Genomic DNA, 24,792 nt, shown 5'->3' with positions numbered 1-24,792 from the left:
TTTCCTTTAACCTAGTACTTTGCCATGTAGTAGCCCATGAAAACTGCAGACTGCATAAATGAATGAATATTTGGAGGGTTGTGATTTCTTAGAGGAACATCATGAGACAGAAGGAATAAAACAAAACAAAAGTATCCTCCGTATATAGAAGATATACTGTTTTTGCAAGCTATAGAGAAGAGGAAGAAGAAGGAAAGTAGTGAGACTGGAAAGGTTGTGGCAAAGGTAATAGGCACTAGTCAAGAATTCAACAAGCCCATTAGGAAAGTATTTTTTTTTATTTTTTTTTATTTTCTTTTTTTATCTTTTATTTAATGAATATAAATTTCCAAAGTACGACTCATGGGTTACAATGGCTTTCCCCCCCATACCGTCCCTCCCACCCACAACCCTCCCCTTTCCCACTCCCTCTCCCCTTCCATTCACATCAAGATTCATTTTTGATTATCTTAATATACAGAAGATCAGCTTAGTATACCTTAAGTAAGGATTTCAACAGTTTGTTCCCACACAGAAACATAAAGTGAAAAATAATAGATGATTTTTTTTTTAAATGATGATGAAATCAGATCAGACCTATTGTCATGTTTAATCCCAGTGAGAGTCAAGTTGGGAATTGATAATTTCTTTTTTTTTTTTTTTACAGAAGATCAGTTTAGTGTACATTAAGTAAAGATTTCAATCGTTTGCACCCCCATAGAAACACAAAGTGAAATATACTGTTTGAGTAGTCGTTATAGCATTAAGCCTCAGTGTATAGCACATTAAGGACAGAGATCCTACATGAGGAGTAAGTGCACAGTGACTCCTGTTGTTGACTTTACAAATTGACACTCCTGTTTATGGCATCAGTAATCTCCCTTTGCACCAGTCATGAGTTTCCAAGGTTATGGAAGCCCCTTGAGTTCTCCGACTCTTATCTTGTTTAGACAAGGTCATAGTCAAAGTGGAGGTTCTCTCCTCCCTTCAGAGAAAGGCACCTCCCTCTTTGAAGACCTGTTCTTTCCACTGGGATCTCACTCACAGAGATCTTTTTGCCAGAGTGTCTTGGCTTTCCATGCCTGAAATACTCTCATGGGCTTTTCAGCCAGATGCGAGTGCCTTTAGGGCTGATTCTGAGGCCAGAGTGCTATTTAGGACATCGCCATTCTATGAGTCTGCTGAGTATCTCACTTCCCATGTTAGATCACTCTCCCCTTTATTTATTCTATCGGTTAGTGTTAGCAGATACTAGACTTGTTTATGTGCTCCCTTTGACTCTTAGTCCTTTCATTATGATCAATTGTGAACTGAAATTGATCACTTGGAATAGTGAGATGGCATTGGCACATGCCACCTTGATGGGATTGAATTGGAATCCCCTGGTATGTTTCCAACTCTACCAATTGGGGCAAGTCAGCCCGAGCATGCCCCAAATTATACATCTCTTCCCTCTCTTATTCCCACTTTTATGTTTAACAGGGATCACATTTCAGTTAATTTTCAACACTTAAGAATAACTGTGTGATAATTACAGAATTAAACCAGTCATATTAAGTAGAACAGACAAAAAAAAATACTATGAGGGATAATGTATTAAGTTGTCCATTAGCAGTCAGGGCTATGCTGATCAAGTCACCATTTCTCATAGTGTCCATTTCACTTCAGGAGGTTTCCTTTTTGGTGTTCAGTCAGTTGTCACTGATCAGGGAGAACATATGGTATTTGTCCCTTTGGGACTGGCTTACTTCACTCAGCATGATGTGTTCCAGATTCCTCCATTTTGTTGCAAATGACTGGATTTCGTTGTTTCTTACTGCGGTATAGTATTCTAAAGAATACATATCCCATAATTTCTTTATCCAGTCTACCAATGATGGGCATTTAGGTTGGTTCCAGGTCTTGGCTATTGTGAATTGTGCTGCAATAAACATTAGGGTGCAGACCGCTTTTTTGTTTATCAATTTAAACTCCTTTGGGTAAATTCCAAGGAGTGGGATGGCTGGGTCGAACGGTTTCTGAGGAATCTCCAGACTGATTTCCATAGTGGCTTGACCAGTTTGCATTCCCACCAACAGTGGGTTAGTGTCCCTTTTTCCCCACATCCTCGCCAGCATCTGTTGTTGGTAGATTTCTGTATGTGAGCCATTCTAACCGGGGTGAGGTGAAACCTCATTGTGCTTTTGATTTGCATTTCCCTGATTGCTAGTGACCTTGAACCTTTTTTCATGTGCCTGTTGGCCATTTGGATTTCCTCTTTTGAAAAATGTCTATTGAGGTTCTTGGCCCATCTCTTAAGTGGGTTGTTGGTTTTGTTTTTGTGGAGTTTCTTGATCTCTTTGTAGATTCTGGTTATTAACCCTTTATCTGTTGCATAGTTTGCAAATATTTTTTCCCATTCTGTCGGTTGTCTCTTCACTCTCCTGACTGTTTCTTTTGCAGTACAGAAACTTCTCAATTTGATGCAATCCCAATAGTTGATTTTGGCTTTGACTGTCTGTGCCTCCCGGGTCTTTTCCAGAAATTCTTTGCCTGTGCCAATATCTTGAAGGGTTTCTCCAATGTTCTCTAATAACTTAATGGTGTCAGGACGTAGATTTAGGTCTTTAATCCACGTTGAGTGGATTTTTGTGTAAGGTGTAAGGTAGGGGTCTTGCTTCATGCTTCTGCACGTGGAAATCCAGTTTTCCCAGCACCATTTATTGAATAGACTGTCCTTGCTCCAGGAATTAGTTTTAGATCCTTGATCAAATATAAGTTGGCTGTAGGTGTTTGGATTGATTTCTGGTGTTTCAATTCTGTTCCATTGGTCTATCCATCTGTTTCTGTACCAGTACCATGCTGTTTTGATTACAACTGCCCTGTAGTATGTCCTGAAGTCTGGTATTGTGATGCCTCCGGCTTTGTTTTTGTTGTACAAGATTGCTTTAGCTATTCGAGGTCTCTTGTGCCTCCATATGAATTTCAGCATCATTTTTTCTAGATCTGCGAAGAATGTCTTTGGTATCTTGATTGGGATTGCATTGAATGTATAAATTGCTTTTGGGAGAATGGACATTTTGATGATGTTGATTCTTCCAATCCATGAGCATGGAAGATTTTTCCATTTTTTGGTATCCTCTTCTATTTCTTTCTTTAAGGTTTTGTAATTTTCATCGTAGAGATCTTTAACGTCCTTGGTTAAGTTTATTCCAAGGTATTTGATTGTTTTTGTAGCTATTGTGAATGGGATTGATCTTAGCAGTCCTTTCTCAGTCATGGCATTACTTGTGTATACAAAGGCTGTTGATTTTTGTGCATTGATTTTATATCCTGCCACTTTGCCAAACTCCTCTATGAGTTCCAATAGTCTCTTAGTAGAGTTCTTTGGATCCTTTAAGTACAGAATCATGTCGTCTGCAAAGAGGGATAGTTTGACTTCTTCCTTCTTGATTTGTATTCCTTTGATTTCTTTTTCTTGTCTGATGGCTCTGGCTAAAACTTCCAGAACTATGTTAAATAGCAGTGGTGAGAGTGGGCATCCCTGCCTGGTGCCAGATTTCAGTGGAAATGCTTCCAACTTTTCCCCATTCAATAGGATGCTGGCTGTGGGTTTTTTATAAATTGCTTTGATTATATTGAGGAATGTTCCTTCTATACCCAATTTGCTTAGAGTTTTCATCATGAAAGGGTGTTGAATTTTATCAAATGCTTTCTCTGCATCAATTGAGATAACCATATGGTTTTTCTTCTGCAGTCTGTTAATGTGGTGAATCACATTGATTGATTTGCGAATGTTGAACCATCCCTGCATACCAGGGATGAATCCCACTTGGTCTGGGTGGATGATTTTCCTGATGTGTTGTTGTATTCTATTGGCCAGAATTTTATTGAGGATTTTTGCATCTATGTTCATCAGGGATATTGGTCTGTAATTCTCTTTCAGTGCTGCATCTTTCTCTGGCTTAGGGATTAAGGTGATGCTGGCTTCATAGAAAGAATTTGGGAGGATTCCCTCTTCTTCGATTGTTCTGAATAGTTTGAGAAGAAATGGGATTAGTTCTTCTTTAAATGTCTGGTAGAATTCAGCAGTGAATCCATCTGGTCCTGGGCTTTTCTTTGTTGGGAGGGCCTTTATTACTGTTTCAATTTCTGTTTCAGTTATGGGTCTATTTAGGTTTTCGATGTCTTCATGGTTCAATTTTGGTAGATTGCATGTGTCCAGGAATCTATCCATTTCTGATAGGTTTTCCTGTTTGCTGGCATACAGGTCCTTGTAGTAATTTCTGATGATTCTTTTTTATTTCTGTGGTGTCTGTTGTTACGTTTCCTTTTTCATCTCTGATTTTATTGATTTGGGTCTTTTCTCTTCTTTTTTTTAGTTAGTTGGGCCAATGGGGTGTCAATTTTGTTTATTTTTTCAAAAAACCAGCTTCTCGCTTGGCTGATTTTTTGTAATGTTTTTTTGGATTCAATCCTGTTAATTTCTTCTCTGGTTTTAATTATTTCTCTTCTCCTTCTAGATTTGGGTTTGGTTTGCTGCAGTTTTTCTAGGTCCTTGAGGTGCGCTGAAAGCTCATTTATTTGGTACCTTTCCAATTTCTTGATGTAGGCACCTATTGCTATAAATTTGCCTCTCAATACTGCTTTTGCTGTATCCCATAAGTTTTGATATGTTGTGTTGTTGTCTTCATTTACTTCCAGAAAGTTTTTGATTTCTCTTTTGATTTCTTGAATGACCCAGTGTTCATTCAGGAGCATGTTGTTCAGTCTCCATGTGTTTGCATACTTTCTGGGGTTTCCTGAGTTGCTAATTTCCAGCTTCATCCCACTGTGGTCTGAGAAGCTGCATGGTATGATTCTAATTCTTTTAAATTTGCTGAGACTTGCTTTATGGCCTAGTATGTGATCAATCTTAGAGAAGGTTCCATGCGCTGCTGAGAAGAATGTGAAGTCTGTAGATGTAGGGTTGAAAGTTCTGTAGATATCTGTTAGATCCATTTGGACAATAGTGTCAATTAAATCTGCTGTTTCCTTGTTGATCTTCTGTCCAGATGATCTGTCTATTTCTGAGAGTGGAGTATTGAAGTCCCCCAGTACTATTGTATTGGAATCTAAATCTCCCTTTAAGTCCCTTAACATATCTTTTAAATAGACCGGTGCCCTGTAATTAGGTGCATATACATTTATAATAGTTACATCTTCCTGTTGAATTGAACCCTTAATCATTATATAGTGTCCCTCTTTGTCTCTCTTAACAGTTTTTGTATTAAAGTTTATTTTGTCTGATATTAATATGGCTACACCTGCTTTTTTTTTGGTTTCTGTTGGCATGGAATATCTTTTTCCAACCTTTCACTTTCAGTCTGCATGCCTCTTTGTTAGAGAGATGTGTTTCTTGTAGGCAACAAATAGTTGGGTTGTGTTCTGTGAGCCAGTCAGCCAAACGGTGTCTTTTAACTGAAGAATTCAGACCGTTAATGTTCAATGTGACAATTGATACGTAGTGACTTTGCCCTGCCATTTTCCCGGAAATATTTTCTAGTATATGCTTTGAGCTTCCCATGCTCTTTTACTGGTAGGTGTTCTTCCTTTCCCTTCTTTCATATTGATGGCCGTGTTTCTGTGTTTCTGAGTGTAGCACATCTTTAAGTATCTTTTGCAGGGCCGGACGAGTGGCCACAAAGTCTTTCAATTTCTGTTTGCTATGAAAGGTCTTTATTTCACCTTCATTCACAAATGAGAGCTTGGTAGGATATAATATTCTGGGCTGGCAATTTTTCTCTCTTAGCACCTGTGCTATGTCTCGCCATTCCCTCCTAGCTTGTAGGGTTTCTGATGAGAAGTCAGCTGTGAGTCTGATTGGAGATCCTCTGAGAGTAATCTGACGTTTCTCTCTTGCACATTTTAGGATCTTTTCTTTATGTTTCACTGTGGTAAGTTTAATTACCACGTGTCGTGGTGAGGATCTCTTTTGGTCATGTTTATTGGGGGTTCTATGAGCTTCCTGTACTAGGATATCTCTGTCCTTCTCCAAACCTGGAAAGTTCTCTGCTAGTATCTCACTAAAAAGGCCTTCCAATCCTTTCTCTCTCTCCATGCCTTCAGGAACTCCTAGAACTCGAATGTTGTTTTTTTTAATAGTATCCTGTAGATTCCCAACAATATTTTTTAGGTTTCTAATTTCCTCTTCTTTTCTTTGGTTTGACTGTATGTTTTCCTGTGCTCTATCTTCTAAGTCCGATATTCTCTCTTCTGCTTCACCCATTCTGTTTTTAAGGCTTTCTAATGTGTTTGTCATTTGATCTATTGAGCTCTTCATTTCATTTTGATTTCTCTTGACTATTACACTTTCCTGTTCTACTAGTTTCTGAGTTTCATTTTGACTCTTCCTTAAAATTTCATTTTCACGAGAGAGATTTTCAATCTTGTCCATTAAGGATTTCTGTAGTTCAAGGATTTGCTTTTGAAAACTTCTAAATGTTCTTATCATAAATTTTTTGAAATCCGTATCTTGCATTTCTTCTATCTCATCATCTTCATACTCTTGGCTTGGGGTGTTTTGCTTATTTGGAGGCATCATAGTGTCATCGTTGATCTTGCTCCCTCTATTTCTGTGTTTGTTACTCGGCATAGTTAATTCTTCTTGCGTCACTGTGCGTTTTTTTTCTTTTTTTTTTTTTTTTATACTGTGTCCGTGTTAAGTGGACTGCCTGCTGTTGGAGGAGCCTTGGAGGCTTGAGATGGGTGCGGCCTGAGAGCTCTGCCTGGTTCTTCCTGGTTAAGGGTGTGCAAAGGTGACACCCTCAGGTTATGCGTGGTAAATCTCTCTCTTTTTATTTATTTATTTATTTTATTTATTCAGGGGGTAAGTAACACCGCAGGGCAGGGCTGTGCAGAATTGATGGTATTTAGCTTCCAGTCTTTGGCTCCTCTGGACTCCCACTGGGTTGGCTAGGCTACTGAATTGTAGTGACTCAGTTCCTTAACTCTCCCCCATTGATATGTAAATCCAAAGAGGAGGCCTGCTCTTTTTCTTGGGAATTCTTCAAGCCTTGCAGCCTTGTAACCTTTGCAAGGTTAGGGGGAAGAGAAACCCCAAAGCTTTTTTTTTTCCTTCTTTCCGGTAGTGAGTTTGCTGCACTTTCCGGCCCCCCTCTAGATTCTGACCCCCGTTTCCCCACCAATGTCTCGGGTTATTGAGCTCACCTCCCCTTCCAGCGCCGATGTGTGGACTCGGAGCCCTGAGTGTCCCAAGTCTCCCCGCTGTTGTCTGTGTAGCATGCACTCCCCTTGGAGCACTGTCGCGCAGACCCTGGGGCTTCTGCGTCTGGGTCCCGCGACTTGGCTTCCGCGCGGTGGGCGACCTTGTTCTCCCAGTAGGTCCTCCGATTCACGCCTGCTCCATCCAGAAGGGTTTCCCCTGTATCTTTGTGGGGAATCAAGGCAGGACTGCCTGTTGCTCAGCCACCTACACCCACACCTGAGCAGTTTCTGGACCACTTCCCGCTTGCGAGGTCTCAGGCTTCCTCTTCTCCCATTAGGAAAGTATTAAGGATTCTTTACTTCCATGTAGACTCTGCCCTCTAATGGTGAACAGGGTCCTCTAAACCCACTTGTTGCACAAATGAAAACCCAAGCATTGTCTTCTCCCACAGATGGAGTCTGCTATTGGTTTTGATTTACATTTCCCTAATGGCTAGTGATATTGGGCATGTTCATCTATGTCTTGACAATTGAGATTTCTTCTTCTGAGAAACATCTATTCTGATCATTGCCCATTTCTTACGTGTACATTTTGCTTCTTGTTTGGAGTTTTTCCAGTTCTATATATGTATGTTCTGGCTATCAATCTTTTGTCATAGTCAGAGTTTTCAATGTTTCCTGCCATTCCGTCCATTGTATCTTCACTCTGTTGATTACTTTGTTGTGAAGATGTATCTTAATTTGATATGCTCAAATTTGTATATTTTATTTTTGTTACTTGTGCTTTTGGAATCTTATGCAAACTGTTGTCTCTGCTAATGTTTTACAGTTTCTCATATGTTTACTTAGGTTTTGGGTTTTTTTTTAACATACATAATTTTATTACAAAATTTTTTTTAAAAAAACAACACAGAATGCAACATCCTAACAAAAAATCCAAATTTACAAATGATATTAATTCCTACAACTTTGCTGCGCTACCATACACAAGTCAAGAAATTAAAGAAACCATTAAATATTTAGGAACATTCAACATCAGAAGCTTTAAAATCTAACTGTATGTAGTAGCCCCTCAAAAAGCTACAACCTGCATTTTTTAAAAAAAGTATTTTCTCTACAAAGAATCTTATCAGCTATACAAAAATCTGTACAGTTTTTTTATACTGAAGCTAATATTGAGCTGCACTTGAATTCACATTCTTAGCAAAACAACTGCCTGAGCACACACGCACACTCCACACTCATCATTACAGGATAGCCATTTATTCTTCATCTTCATCCTCTTCCTCATCATCTTCATCTTCTTCTTCTTCCTCTTCTTCCTCCACATCTTCAGGTTCATTCTTCTTGTTTGAGCCTGTGGGCCTACCAGGGCCCTTCTTTCCCGCTTCACTTTTGCCCTTGGCACGGTATGCAGCAATATCCTTTTCATATTTCTCCTTTAGCTTAGCTGCTTTCTGTTCATATGGTTGTTTATCTTTGGCTGAGTGTTCAGACCGCATCTCACCCAATTTTTTTGCAGTGTCCCCAATGGACAGGCCAGGGTGTTCACTTTTGATCTTTGGGCGATGTTCAGAGCAAAAGAGAAAGAAGGCAGATGGTGGTCTTTTAGGAGCATTGGGATCCTTTTTCTTTCCCTTCTTATCACCCTTGGGAGGAACGTAATTTTTCATCTCCCTGTCATAACGAGCTTTTTCACTTTTTGCCATATCTTCAAACTTGGACTTTTCCTTTGCAGACATGGTCTTCCATCTCTCCGAGCATTTCTTAGAGAATTCTGCGAAATTGACCGAAGAGTCAGGGTGTTTCTTCTTGTGCTCTTCCCGGCACGTCTGCACGAAGAAGGCATAGGAGGACATTTTGCCCCTTGGCTTGTTGGGGTCTCCTTTACCCATGACGACGGAACGGCGGCCACCTGGTGTGAGTTGTTCCTCAGACTCCCGCAGAGCGGCCAGATCCGACGGCATTGCTTCCTTCCCTCAGCTCCGGCATGAACTCAGGATGTGAGGGCGATCTGGCTGCGACATCTGTCACCCCATTGATCGCCAGGGTTGATTCGGCTGATCTGGCTGGCTAGGCGGGTGTCCCCTTCCTCCCTCACCACTCCATGTGCGTCCCTCCTGAAGCTGCGTGCTGGGTCGAAGAGGACGACCTTCCCCGCTAGAGGAGGACCGGTCTTCGGTCAAGGGTATACGAGTAGCTGTGCTCCCCTGCTAGAACCTCAAAACAAGCTCTCAAGGTTTTGGTTTTATATTTAGACTTTTAATTAACCTTGAGTTGCTTTTGCATAGTGTATGAGGTGTTGGGGTATCTTTTCAGGCTTCTACATATGGATAATCACTTTCCTTTAAACCATTTGCTAAGGGGATTCTTCTTTCTCCTGTTTGTTTTCTTTCTTTTATTAAATAGGGGTTGGCTGTAGAAAAGTCAGTTTATTTCAGCTGCCTATTTTTTCCATTGAACTATGTGTCTGTTTTTCCAACAGTGCTAACACTGCTTCTATTTTTTTTTAAGATTTCTTTATTTGAAAGGCCAGATGCTTCTTCCAAGTCTCTCATGTGGGTGCCAGCACCCAAGAACATGGTCCATCTTCCACCAATTTCCCAGGTGCATTAGTAGGGAGCTGGATTGGAAGTGGAGAACCTGGTCTTCGAGCAACAACATATGGGATACATGCACAGCAGGACAAGGCATTAACCTACTACACCACAGCATCAAACCCTTCCTTATTTACTTCTGCTGTGATCTTTCATTATTCACTTTTCTACTGCCCCACAACTTGACTCATTCCTGTTTTTTTTTTTTTTTCTGGGTCCTGGAGGATGGTAGTAGGTTGCTTCTGGGATATCTTTTTTTTTATGTTAGTAGGTACTTGGTAATCTAAAATCATAGTTTTTACTTTCTATATTTCTCTGCTAATCACGAGGACCTTCTAGATGACAGCAGAAAATGCTAGCAGAAATGAGGATATATTAATTTGCTAAGAAAATACCACAGAGAATATGATTTAAATCATGGAATTTTACTTCTCAGAGTTGTAGAGCTTGAAAATATCAGATCAAGGTGCTAATAGGCTCGATTTTTCCAGAAGCCCTTCTCTGATGTGACAGACACATCTATCATTTGATCTGCTTAAAAGCACTTTCTTCAGGTAGAGTTATGTTGGTGGTTAGCACTTCAGTGTTTGAGTTTTAGGGAGGCACATTTCAGTCCACAACAGCAAAGGGGCCCTGTGGTCTACTTCAATGACAGCCATCTCTGCGGAGGATAGAAAGTTTGAAATCAGCATTAGGATTTCTCACATTATTACTGTCAGTGCTATCTCCATCAAATGTGCATTCATGTACACACAAACAAAACTACCTGTACACATAAACACATTCAACAGTGGAAATGCCTGATGGTTGTGTACAGATAACATCAATATAATAATCCATAAGATGGCCTATTAGCAGACATTAAAAGAGAATTAGAAAGAATGACAACAAAATCTGCAGTTACCTATATTTATGTCTATATGTATGATATTCAGTATTTATAGTTGCTAAAAGATGAATACTGATGTGTGGAAATAAAAGCTAAACCTTACCTTGCAATATTGCAGCCTAGTCTACATGAAAGATGTCTTCCTAAAACCTTTCCCTGGGCCCACTCTGTGGCATAGTAGATTAAGCATCCACCTGCAGCACCAACATCCCACATGGGCACCAGTTTGAGTCCCTGCTCCTGCACTTCCAATCCAGCTCTTTGCTAATGGCCTAGGAATGCAGTGGAATATGCCCTGAGTGCTTGGGCCCCTGCACCCATGTGAGAGACCTGGAGGAAGCTGCTGACTCCTGGCTTCTGGCACCTGGCTTCAGATCGGCCCAGCTCCAGCCATTCTGGCCATTTAGGGGTGAACCAGTGGATAGCAGACCTCTCTTTCTCTTCCTCTCTATATCTGTCACTCTGCCTCACAATAAAGAAATACATTTTTTAAAAACTTTTCCCTTTTTAAATTTCTTAATTGTTTTAAAGATTTATTTATTTATTTATTTACAAGTCGAGTTACAGACAGAGAGGAGAACCAGAGAGAAAGAGGGAGGTCTTCCATCTGATGTTCACTCCCTAATTGATTGCAACTGCCATAGCTGTGCTGATCCGATGCCAGGAGCCAGGAGCTAGTTCCAGGTCTCCCAGATCGGTACAGGGGCCCAAGGACTTGGGCCATCTTCTACTACTTTGCCAGGCCATAGCAGAGAGCAGGATCAGAAGTGGAGCAGCTGAGTATTGAACCGGCCCCCATATGGGATGCTGGAGCTTCAGGCGAGGGTGTTAACCTGCTCCACCACAGCACCAGTCCAACATTTTAAATTTCTGATACTCTAAAGTAGCAAAGGACTGCATTACATCTAGGAAAGATGTATTTAAAAATTATAAATCTAGTGCATTTTAGCAGAAGTCCTAACAAATACTTCTGATTTTCTCAACATTATGTATAAATAAATGATAAAATGAGTCATTGTCAGATTAATAGAAGGAGTTTGAGAGGATTGTCTCTCTTTCAATTGTGTTGAATAGTTTGAGAAGCATTAGCTCTTTAAAAGACTTGTAGAATTCAATAGTGAGGCTGTCTGATCCTGGACTTTTCCTTGTTGGGAGGGTCTTTATTACTCATCCAATCTCTGTCTTGGTTTTTGATTTGTTTAGCTTTTCTATGTGTCTTCATGACTCAATTTTGGTATATTGTGTATGTCCAGGAATCTGTTGATTTTTCCTCTAGGTTTTCCAATTTGTTAACCATCACAACAGATGCCCGCATCATATATTGCAGTGCTAATCTGCGTTTTGGGTACTCCACTTCCAAATCAGTTTCATGTTAATATCCCTGGGAAGCAATGGATAATAGCTCAAATTCTTTCCTTCTTGTCATCTAATTTGGAGAACTGTAACCTCAATGGGGACTTGAAACCTGGTCTTGCACAGTGGTAGCCATATAGAAAGTGAACCAGCAGATGGGAGATCTCTCTGCTTCTCTTTCCTTCTCTCTTTGTCTCTGTGTCTCTCTGCCATTTTTTATCATATTAAAATATTTAATTACTTATTTGAAAGAGTTACAGAGAGAGGGAGAGACAGAAATCTTCCACCACCTAATTCATTTTTGAGATGACTTTAATAGCCAGAGTGTGGCCAGGTTGAAGCCAGGAGCTTTTCCTCCGATGTGCGTGGCAGCATCCCAGCCACTTGGGCCAACTTTCCCTGCTTTTTCAGTCCATTGGTAAGGAGCTGGATCAGAAATGGAATAGCTGGTACTTGAACTGGTGCACGTAGAGGATGCCAATGTAACAGATAGCAACTTTGTCCACTGCACCACAACCACCAGCTCCTCTTTCTGCCTTTCCAATAAATAAATCTTTTGAAAAAGAATTTAAGGTAGTAAAAGTAATCATGACTGAGCAATGACAAATTTATTGAAGTGATCGACTTTCTTAAAGGTCTATTTATGAATTTGAAAGGCAGCACTAGAAAGAGAGAGTGGGAGAGATGGATCTTCCTCCTGGTTTGTTCGCTCCTCAAATGGCTGCAGTGACTGTGGCTAGGCCAGACTGATATCAGGAGCCAGGGGCTTCTTCCAGGTCTCTCACATGGGTGCAGGAGCCCCAATATTTGAGTCACCCTGTGCTGCTTTTCCAGACACATTAGCAGGGAACTGGATCCGTTTGGAGCATTAATGTCTATGATACTCTCCTTGCAGTTGAAGGATTTAGAATCCATTTCAATTATGGGTGGGCCAAGTACAACAGCTCCCAATTGTCCAAGGTTTGGATTAGATGGGTTCTGAGAAATTTTGTTAAAATAGTTATTAATCATAACTCTCAGTTTAAGCTTTTCTTACCAAATTTTCATGTTTGCTGATGTTTATATCTATGGGAAAATTGGGTCTCTGGATTGCAACCAATGAAAGCATCCAGACTAACAGTAATAAGGTCAACAGTCAGCAGAATGATGTCCAGCTGAACTGAAATAGCTTTTCTTATTTGGTAGAGGGGTTACCTCCTGCATTATACTGACATACTGACATAGACAGTAGATATTGGAGCCTGTCTCTTCTGCCAAATGGAGAATGCCGCATTTTGATCCATCATATATATATTTATATATTATAATCTATATTATATATTTCTATACATAATATAGAATTACATATAATTATCATAAATATATAATATATAATTATATATAAATATTATATATGAATTTATTTATATATAAATATATAATTATTTCTGATCCAGCTCCATACCAATGGATTGAAAAACCAGTGAAAGATGGTCCAAGTGCCTGGGTTGCTGCCACACACATTGGAGGAGGAGCTCCTGACTTCAACCTGGCCACACTCTGGCTATTGAAGTCATCTCAATAATATATATATATGATATATACAATAGTTATAATAAATTATATAATATTATCTGTTTATAATTATTATATATTATATAATATATGATAAAGCATAATATATTTTATATATGAATATATTTATATACATAAATATATATAAATAAATGTAAATATATATATATATAGAATTTATTTACGTATTTGACAGGTGTACTTACAGACAGTGAGAGGAAGAGACAGAGAGAAAGGTCTTCCATATGCTCATTTACTCCCCTAATGACTGCAATGTCTGCAGCTGGGCCAATCTGAGCTAGGAGCTTCCAGGTCTCCCACATTTTGGCAGGGACCAAAGCACTTGGAACAGCTTCTACTGCTTTCCCAGGCTATTGCAGAGAGCTGGATGGGAAAAGGAGAAATGGGGACTAGAACTGGTGCTCATATGGGGTGCCAGCACTGCAGGTAAAGGATTACACCACTGCACCACAGTGCTGGCCCCAGTCTATCCTTTATTAAGGAGATCTCAGTAATCATGTTCAGGTATTGCTGTCCTATATTCATGGCCAAAGTCCTAGCAGGCAACATGGTTTGGAGAATCATAAGCACAAGGTGTGTAGGAGACTTCATTTCTCATACAGCACAGTTAATAACAAGGTTCCAAGAGGGGAAATTACTTGCATCATAGTCTTTGAGAACTAATGGACAGCACAGGTGATCTAAAGAATTTAGAAGGTTTGTGAGCCCCTAGAGTGAAAAAGTCACTGGGAGCACAAGGACAGTGCCTAGAGTTTATTTTGATGGATTTTAGCCCCTTTCATTGGAGGGAGGCCCGAAGAAGCTGGACTGATTAGTAAACCTCAGAAGTGTCTTTTCAATGTGAAGGCAAACTGAGACTGAGGGGTTTTTGGAAAAACGTTGAACAAAAGACATTTCCCACACGTGGTTAAGACACATCATTTATCTACTGATTTTCATCAGATCTGTTAACATTAGGTATAAGGTACGGTGGACATGGTGGATGGCATATAGCAATATGATTTTAGTAATATATCATGAGGTGCTTTTTTTAAATGGATTTAGCAGGTAAAATTGGGCTACCTAATGGGATGTAGCTGGAATAATCACCTTTTTGTTAAATAAATCTGAGGTAATAAATGTTAGTGTATGAAGACATTGAGTTTTCTTTTATTGGGCCTTCTTGGTTATTTTAATCTGGGATCTGCGAATTCTCATTTTCTTTATTTTATTCCTCATCATGTCGGACCAACTCTGCTGCTTTGGGGATTTTTTTAGTACATCTGACATTTGGAAATTTAGACAATAGTATAGTTAAAATGAGATGTACCAAGTAAAGTATTTATTTTTATTCTGATACATATTTTGGAATTCTTCTAAAATTCCTATTGAGTATCCTTGTTAAATTTAGTTGCATCCCAGGTTAAGACTTATTGGAGGCAGGCTCCATGGCTCAATAAGCTAATCCTCCACCTGCGGTGCAGGCACACCAAGTTCTAGTCCTGCTGGGAGAGCCAGATTCTGTCCCAGTTGCTCCACTTCCAGTCCAGCTCTCTGCTATGGCCCAGGAGTGCAATGGAGGATGGCCAAAGTGCTTGGGCCCCGTACCTGCATGGGAGACCAGGAGGAAGCACTTGGCTCCTGGCTTTGGATCAGCGCCATGTGCCAGCCGCAGCACACTGGCGGCAGCGGTCACTAGGGGGTAAACCAACAGAAAAAGGAAGACCTTTCTCTCTGTCTCTCTCACTGTCCACTCTGCCTGTCAAAATAAAAAATAATTTTTATAAAAAGACTTATTGGAGCCACTTTAGTGATTACACCCATGAAACTTTGTTAATAAATGCAACTAGAACCTGGGAAAATTGATGTATATCTTATGCTGTAGAGACTTAAGATTGAACATCTTTTTTATCTTTTTTAATTATATAATTTAAAAACAAATTTTAGATTTTTTTTTTTTACTTTACTAAGTCACAGCTCTGGCCCCATTAATATGACTTAACAATGTTTTTTCCTCTCAGACTTATCTCTATTGTTTCAGTTAACTGCATGCCTTTTCTTTACATTCAGATTCCCTCAGCTGTCAAAGCTTATTCATCTTAATTCTGTTGTTCCTATTTCCCTCCCTTTTATTCTGTCCCTAGGCTAATTGAGATCATGATTCTCCATTCCTTCTGTGTGGTGTCACAGTAGGCTTGAAGTGTTCTTTTTCTCTTCTGATTTCTAAAGAAAGAAATTATGTATTCCCCCAGTTTAGATATTTTAATAAAGCACTCTAAAACAAAGGTTAAATGTTCTTAATTTGACAAGAATTTTCAGGGCCAGTGGTGTGGCATAGTGGGTAGAGCCACCACTTGCAGTGCTGGCAGCTCATATGGATCCAGATCTCTGCTATAGCCTGGGAAAGCAGTAGAAGATGGCCCAAGTCCTGGGCCCCTGCACCCATGTGGGAGACCTGGAAGAAGCTCCTTGCTCCTGGCTTTGGATTGGCACAACTCTGGCCATTGCAGCCAACTGGGGAGAGAACCAGTGGATGGAAGACCCCTCTCTCTTCTCTGCCTCTCTCTGTGCAACTCTGACTTTCAAATAAATAAATAAATCTTTTAAAAAAAGATTTTTTTCTAATTTTAGATTTGTTCTACTTCATTGCCACTTCAGGGTGTGTGTAAGGAGTGCATATCCAGTTTTTCTATTTTGGAATTTGGGGATTTTGTATTAGCTCTGCTGTGTATTCATTTTTCTTGAGCATTGGTGATATCTTCTCCTTAGTTGTATTAAGAGAGAGAGCAATAGCCCTCATGTCTTTTTAGGTAAGTAAGACATATTAAAAACAGAGCATTCAGTATACATTCATAGTATTTTGACTTGTTCAATTGATTTACGTGACCTCCCTTGGACATTCTTGGTCTCTGCTGTACAACTTTCTATACTCATTAATTCTTTGATATTCTCAAATCCAGAAAATGAATGACTCAACAGCTGTGTTCCTGTATTTGCTGGGATTCAGGGTAAGAAGCAAAGTGGAGGTGTTCAGGAATCTACAGGTACATGCTACATAGCAAAGCACATCATTTCCTATACAAAGTGACTGGGAAATCCAGAATCTTTTGCACACATATTGGATCCTGAACTATTACTGGACTATTCAGTAAGATTTTAATGTATTTATTTTCTGTGTGTGTGTTTGTATTTCTAAATAAACTCTGCTGGGCTACTTAACATTAACATGTATTGCAGAATTCTTTCATCAGTTTTTACTTTTAAAAAGTTTCTCTTTCAGTTTTATGGGAGAGGGTAGAAGTTTCCTGCTATGTAACTGAAAATTCATTCATTCATTAAAGTTAAAAATATTTGTTGCAAATTGGTAGAATACTATTAATTCTCATGTGATTTACATGAAACTAAATACATTCTCTATTTTGTTTTGCTTAAAATTTCCGCATGTGTGGACTTCTTTTTTCCTTCTTGCCCCAAATCCCTTTTTGTATTGGGATGGCAAATGGGTTTTACACTGGACAAAACATGTTATTTTGGCAAAGAAGTACTTAGCGTTCCTGCTTCAAGTATTCAAATATTGCATTGGAAATCAGTATATTTGTTTACTGTACAAATGTCCTTCATACAATTTTGTAATCTTCTGGGATGGGAGAGGAAGCAGGAAATAGGAGGATTATGGGTGGGAGGGATGTTTTGGGGGAGGGGAAGCCACTGTAATCCAAAAGCTGTACTTTGGAAATTTATATTTATTAAAAAAATTAAACAATTTTGTAATCTTCATCTTCCTTTTTATTTCATCCTTTTTTTAAAAAAATTCATTTATTTTACTTGAAAATCAGAGTTACACAGAGAAGGAGAGAGAGAGAGCAGTTTTCCAACCGCTGGTTCACTCCCCATTTGGCCACAATGGCTGGAGCTCTGCCAATCCAAAGCCAGGAGCCAGCAGCTTCTTTTGGGTCTCCTATGCAGGTGCAGGAGCCCAAGGGCCTGGGCCATCCTCTACTGCTGGATAGTAAGTCTTACTTGCCTAAAAAGATGGATAGTAATTTGAGTAGCCAGGACTTGAACTGGCACCCAATTGGAATGTCAGCACTGCAAGCCACAGCTCTACTTGCTACTCCACAGCATCGGCCCCCTAAATTCTTATGAGTATTGCTACACGATTGGAATTTATAATTGATAATGCTGAACAATTGAAACTGTCTTATTTACAATTGTAGGACTGGATATGGCAGTTCTACTTGAAGTAAAGTATGTAGCCTGCTTATTGTATGATTTTCGGAAAAGCATGTATTTATATATAACAGCAGATCTGTTAATCATTTAAAAGTGAATTGTCATGATTACCCAGATGTAAAGAATGCAATATGTGCTAATGAGTTAGCAGTCACAGACATTTAGAATTAGAGGGATTTTAGAACTTTTTCAATACTGCAGTTTTTATGAAAAACTAATAATTTTTTTTATTTGACAGGTAGAGTTATATACAGTGAGAAATCAGAAAGGCCTTCCTTCCATTGGTTCAGTCCCCAGATGGCTGCCACAGTTGGAGCTGTGCCCATCCAAAGCCAGGAGTCAGGTGCTTTCTCCTGGTCTCCCATCTGGGTGCAGGGCCCAAGCACTTGGGCCATCCTCTACTGCCTTCCCGGGCCATAGCAGAAAGCTGGACTGAAAGAGGAGCAACCAGGACTAGAACACTTTGCCCATAAGGGATACCAGCACCACAGGTGGAGAATTAACCAAGTGAGCCACGGCGCTGGTCCCCGATAAATTTACTCTTAACAAAATATCAAAATATCTTATTTAGTATAAAGTTAGTAGTGAAAAGAGACTACCTTGTTGAACACAGAAATTTGAGATTATATTTCTTGGTATTAATTTGCATCTTAAGGCTTATTGCCTAGTTTATTTCAATATTTCAATCTAATATTACTAATAATATCTTGTACTTAGTGGTTCACTGTGTGCCAGACAATATTCTTTTGATTTTTTAAAAGATTTATTTATTTATTTATTTGGAAGTCCGAGTTACACAGATAGTGAACAAGAGGAAGAGAGAGAGTTCCTCCATCTGCTTTTTCACTCCCCAGATGACCTAAAAGGTCAGAGATATGCCAATCTGAAACCAGGAGCCAGGACCTCTTCAGGGTCTCCCATGCAGATTCAGGGGCCCAAGGACTTGGGCCAACTTCCTACTGCTCTCCCAGGCTATAGCAGACAGCTGAATGGAAAATGGAGCAGCCTGGACTTGAACCGGCCTCCATATGGGATGCCCCCACTGCATGCAGTGGCTTTACTAGCTACACCACAGCACTGGCCTCAAGACAATGCTCTAAAATGATGCATTAATTATTCCCAAATATTGAAAAGTGGCATGGTACACATTTGAATGTGTTGTTTTGTACTAGTTGTAGAAACAGTTTAAAATATATTTATATTTAAAAATGTAAGCTTTGATCTAAAGGTTTACTTTCCCTTAAGGTGCCTGTTTGGAAACTGAGAGATCATTGAAGTCTCAAGATAGAGTACAACTGATCTTATCCAAGCCTCCTTTATCACATGAGGATGCTAAATGCCAAGCCCAGAGAAGTAAAGTGAATTGTTCAAGGTCACATAGGTAAGTTGTGGCAGGGATAATTCTGTATTAGCATTAGGTATCCTGATACATAGGCCACTGTTCTGTCAATTTTGTACTCCTTCTGGAGTTAAAGATTCTAAGTTGTGGAAAATTGAATTTGGAAATTTAGTGGTTGCTATGTTGTTATGGTGAGAAATTTCTGTGTATAGCTATGAGTTGCTTAAATTTTATTCAATATATTTTTCTAGTATGTTTGCTATTTATTTGAAATGTATAACAAATAGCTTCATCTATTTGCCAAAAGAATTTTTTAAAGATTTATTTATATTATTTGAAAGTCAGAATTACACAGAGAGAGAAGGAGAGGCAGAGAGAGTGGTCTTCCATTCACTGGTTCACTCCACAGTTGGCCTCCATGGCTGCAGCTGTGCTGACTGGAAGGCAGGAACCAGGAGCCTCTTCCTGGTCTCCTATGCAGTTGCAGGGGCCCAAGGACTTGTACCATTTTATAGTGTTTCCCAGGCCATAGCAGAGAGCTGGATAGGAAGTGGAGCAGCCAGGTCTTGAACTGATGCCCCTATGGAATACCAGCACTGCAGGTGGCAGCCTCACCCACTATGCCACAGTGCCAGCCCTTGCCAAAAGAATTTATAGAAGCTATTCCATATATACACTTAACAATTATTTAGTTACTTGACATGAACTATCCCTGCATATTTGAAAATTTTGAATGGTATCACTTGGGTTTTAAGAATGTTATATTTTAGGTCTCTTAATATTTTTAGTGATGATGTTTTAAAAGCCCTTCCTGTTTTATGAAAAATGATAAGGATTTTGTTTTACAATGGCCATAGTATTACTACTTAAAGCAATAGATTAAATAACACTTTTAAACAAAGTCATTTAATACTAAATTCTAACACACTGGTATATTTTAAAGTGAGAAACTGGATTTCTTTCAGATATTCTAAAGAAGAATGATAATCAAAATTGAAGACATCTACAGTTTTTAATCACTTGTTTTAAATATTGGTCATAATGGTCCAATTTTGAGTTTAATTTTAATTAGCTTTTAAATGATTCAATATGTTTTATAGAAAAAATTCGGAGAACATAATTATATACTCAACCTCCCTCCCTTCTTTTTCCTTCTTTGTCATTTTTTTTAGCTTATGAAATGACATTTTCAGTTTACATTACATTAAAAACGGTTGTTGAATCAAGGGACAAGTTTAACAGGCAAAAAGCAAAAAGATCGTAATTTAGAGGGAATACAGACAATGGCTCTAAACAATATTTGAATATCACATCTAAACAATATTTGAATAAATTGATAAATATTTTAATTTCTCCTACTAAAATGCTCAAAGTCTTTAATTATTTATCAAATATTAGTGCAAAATTATGGATTTAAATGATCCCAAAAAGTGATGAATTTTTGTGTAATAAAGTCCAATTTTTGTCAAGGCTTTTTGACAGTCTCACAGAAAACTTATGTTTGTGAATGGGAAGAATAATACCAAAATATCCATACTACCAAAAGCAATTTGCAAATTCAATGCAATCCCAATCAACATACCAACGATGTTCTCAGAGCTAGAAAAAATGATGCTAAAATTCACATAGAAACATGAGAGATGCTTAACATCTAAAGCAATATTATAAAGCAAAAAAAAGCTGGAGACATCACACCATATTTTAAGACATATTACAGGGGTCAGCACTATGACAAAGCAGGTAAAGTCACCGTCTGCAGTGCTGGCATCTCATATGGGTGCCAGTATGTTTCCCAGCTGCTCCACTTCTTATACCCCTCTCTGGTATAGCCTGAGAAAAAAGTAGAAAATGGCCAAAGTCTTTGGGCCCCTGCACCTGCATAGAGACCTGGAAGAAGCTCCTGACACTTGGATTCAGATCAACAGAGCTCCGGCCATTGTGGCCATTTGGGGAGTAAACCAGTGGATGGAAGACCTCTCTCTCTCTCTGCCTCTACCTCTCTGTAACTCTGCCTTTCAAATAAATATACTGCAAAAAAAAAAAAAAAAAAGAAGAAGAAGTGTTAGCACTGATATAATAACAGACACATAGTTCAATGGAAAAGACTTGGTAGCATAGAAATAAACCCAAATTTCTACCAGCAACTCATATTTAACAAAGGAACTAAAATGAACTGGAGAAAGAAGAATCTCTTTCACAAGTGGTGCAGAGGAACTTGATTATCCATATGTAGAAGCCTGAAAAGAGACTCCAACATCTCTTACACTATGTGAAAGTGAACTCACAGTGAATTAAAATGTAATCATAAAACCCAAACCCAAGTAAACATAGGGAAACTCTAAATATTGTCAACACACAATAGCTTTTGGGTAAGATTCCAATAGCAATAGTCACAAAAATAAAAACAGAGACATTTGAGTATATCCAACTAAGATACTTCTTCACAACAAAGTAAACATCAGAGTGTAGATACAATGAACAGATGGCAGGAAAAATTAAAACTCTGAATGTTTACAGATTTCCAGAGCATTTACATGAATTGGAAAAACTCCAAAAAATACAGTGAAGAAACAGGCAAGGATCTGAATAGACATTTCTCAGAAGAAATGTACATGGTCAAAACATGTGAATATGCCCAATGTCACTAGCCATTATGTAAATATAAATCAGAACACCATATCAGTCTCCAACACCTGTGGGAGAATACAACACTCAGGTGTTTGTGTGTGCAGCAAGTGGGTTTAGAGGACCCTGTTCACCTCTGGAGAGCAGAGTCTACAGGGAGGTAAAGAAACCTTACTGCGCAGGGGCATGCTAATCTTCTCTGTATCGTTCCAATTTTAGTATATGTGCTGCCGAAGCGAGCACATGTGCTGCCGAAGCGAGAAAGAGATGAAAAGAATTTATCTCAACTAGCCACTAATATTCAAGAAAAAAGGTCTTCAGGAAAGCCAACTCAACTGACATTTTCATGTCATTGTTAAATAAAGGAAAAATTATCTAGGTTCAGCAATACGTAGTTTATAAGAGAAAGACTACAGAGTAATTTCCTTGGCATAGAAATAACTTTGTCTTTTTTTTTTTATCTATGAGGGCTTGCTATCACCACCACACACCCACATCCCATATACAAATGTCTGGCTTGAGTGGTAGCTTCTCTGCTTTGAGGCAAGTTTCTGCTAGTGTGCACCCTGGGAGGAGACGGAGGATGGCAGAAGTGCTTGGGTCCCTGCACCCAAATGGGACATCCAGAATGAATTCCCAGTTCCTGGTTTTGGCTTGGTCAAGCTTTGGCTATTGCAAGTGTCTGGGGAGTGAAGCAGTGGTTCCCTCTTCCTGTCACTCTGCCTTTCAAATCAATAACTGTTGTTGGTAATGACTAATAATGATATTCACTGATTGTCAAATTTTGAATCTATTAATTATAGACAATTTCTCTTTGTATTTTTAAACTTTCATAATGTTCTGTAGCCAATTTCATCACTAGAAATAAAAACTTTTCCTCAAAAAAAAAAAAAGAAACCTTACTGCTTTCCTAATGTGCTTATTAAGTTCTTGACCAGCGCCTGTTAGTCTTGCCACAAACTTTCTAGTCTTACTACTTTCCTTCTTCTTCTTCTTCTCTGTGACTTGTAAAATAGTATACATTCTATATACTGTGGATACTTTTGATTTATTTTATTCCTTCGGTCTCCTATGAAGTTCCTCCACAAAAGCACAGCCCTCAAAATATTCATTCATTTATGCAGTCTGCAGATTTCATGAGCTACTAAATTCCAAGTAGTATGTTAAAGGCAAGATCTGGGCCTAAGAGAAAAGTGGTCTAAATTCTGTGCCTAGAAGAGGATTTGGGACATAGTAGAACTTCAGTGAAGTGCTATGTGAATGACATGCACTCATTAAATGAGTAATCTAAAGCATACACTTCATTTAAGCAACACAGCAGCCCTACTCACCTCAGGTAGAGCAATTGAGAGGAATAATGTGAACAAAAATAAGACATCAATAAGTTGAATAATAACAGAGAAAAAACAAAATGAGATAGATGCCAACATTACTGAGCTATTTTTGAGGAATTAAATTGATAGAGGGGCTGGCATTGTGGCCAAGTGGGGAAAGCTGCAATCTGTGAGGCCAGCATAACATCTGAGTTCCACTTTGAGTTTAGGAATCTCCACTTCCAATTTAGCTCACTGCTAAACACCTGGGAAACCAGCAGAAGATGGACGAAGGACTCAGGTCCTTGCCACTCATGTGGGAGACTTGGATGAAGCTCCTGACTCCAGCATGCCCCAGGCTCAACTGTTGAAACTCTCTGGGGTGTGAGCCAGCAGATGAAAGCTATCTATGTCTTTCCCTCTCTCTCTAAATCCACCTTTCAAATAATAAAGATTTAATAAACAAATTAACTGATTTCAAAATACACAAAAACATCATTTTTATGCCAAACTGATAAAAAATAACAAATGCTAGAGAGCACATGGGAAAAGAAAACCACCATATATGGTAGGTGAAAACACAAGTTAGTACAGATGTTATGCAGAACAGTATGGTCATTCCTTATAAAGGATAAAAATTGGGGCTGGCGCTGTTGTGCAGTGAGTTAAAGCCCTGGCCTGAAGGGCCAGCATCCCATTTGGGTGCCAGTTCTAGTTCCAGCTGCTCTTCTTCCAATCCAGCTCTCTGCTATCTCCTGGGATAGCAGTAGAAGATGGCCCAAGTCCTTGGGCCCATGCACCCATGAGGGAGACCCAGAGGAAGCTCCTGTCTCCAGGTTTCAGAATGGCATAACTCTGGCCTTTGTAGTCATCTGTAGAGCGAACCAGCTAATGGAGGACCTCTCTGTGTCTCTACCTCTATTGTAACTCTTTCAAATAAATAACAAAAATTAAACTAAGATAAAAATTGACCTACCATGTGAGAGTTATCTTGCTCTTGGCTATATAGAATAAGGAAATTTTATTAGAAGGAAAGGAGGAGAGCATATCAAAGATACAGCAATTTTCCCATAACACAGCCACTATAACACAGTTCACTGCAGCCAGGATGTGAAACCAATCTAGCTGTCCATCAGTGAAAAACAATGGACAGGGCAACCTCTTTTAGATACAAAAAAAGAACAAAATATTATTAAATTAATTGAAATAAGCCAGAAGCAGGAACACAAATGTCACCTGGTCCTTGTCGCATGTGGAAGTGAAAGAAAATAATGGATCTGAACACAGAACTGTGATTACTAGAGGCTGAGAAGGGAAGCAGCTAGGGATAGAGGGGGATTGGATAATAGGTATCAAAAATCAAAGAGGCAGAAAGAACTTCTGGTGTTCCATAATATAATGAGATGACTACATTCAACCATATTAGGTTCTGTGTAAAGAACTGAAGGAGAGGAGCTGGTAGTCTCAAATCATGGAGAAGAATTAGAAACTGTAGTTGCTTGGGGGCCAGCATTGTGGCACAGTGGGCTAACACCCTGGCCTGAAGCACCAGCATCCCATGTGGGTACCAGTTCTAGTCCTGGCTGCTCCTCTTCTGATCCAACTCTCTGCTATGGCCTGGGAAAGCAGTAGAAGATGGCCCAAGTCCTTGGGTCCCTGCACCCAAGTGGGAGATCTGGAAGAAGCTCCTGGTTCCTGGCATCAGATTGGCAGAGCTCCGGCCAT

The 24,792-nt window shown here is 39.2% G+C and overlaps 1 pseudogene; it reads right to left on the bottom strand.

Annotated features, from left to right (window-relative positions):
- Positions 1-21,929: 21,929 nt before the first annotated feature.
- On the bottom strand, positions 21,930-21,997 carry LOC138848092 (U6 spliceosomal RNA; annotated as a pseudogene).
- Positions 21,998-24,792: the final 2,795 nt, after the last annotated feature.

This window comes from Oryctolagus cuniculus, chromosome 18 (assembly GCF_051225735.1).
Source record: "Oryctolagus cuniculus isolate XC-2025 breed Fujian yellow rabbit chromosome 18, ASM5122573v1, whole genome shotgun sequence".
NCBI lineage: Eukaryota > Metazoa > Chordata > Mammalia > Lagomorpha > Leporidae > Oryctolagus > Oryctolagus cuniculus.
The sequence above is the reverse complement of the archived record's forward strand: the minus strand, read 5'-3'. Positions and strand labels throughout refer to the sequence as shown.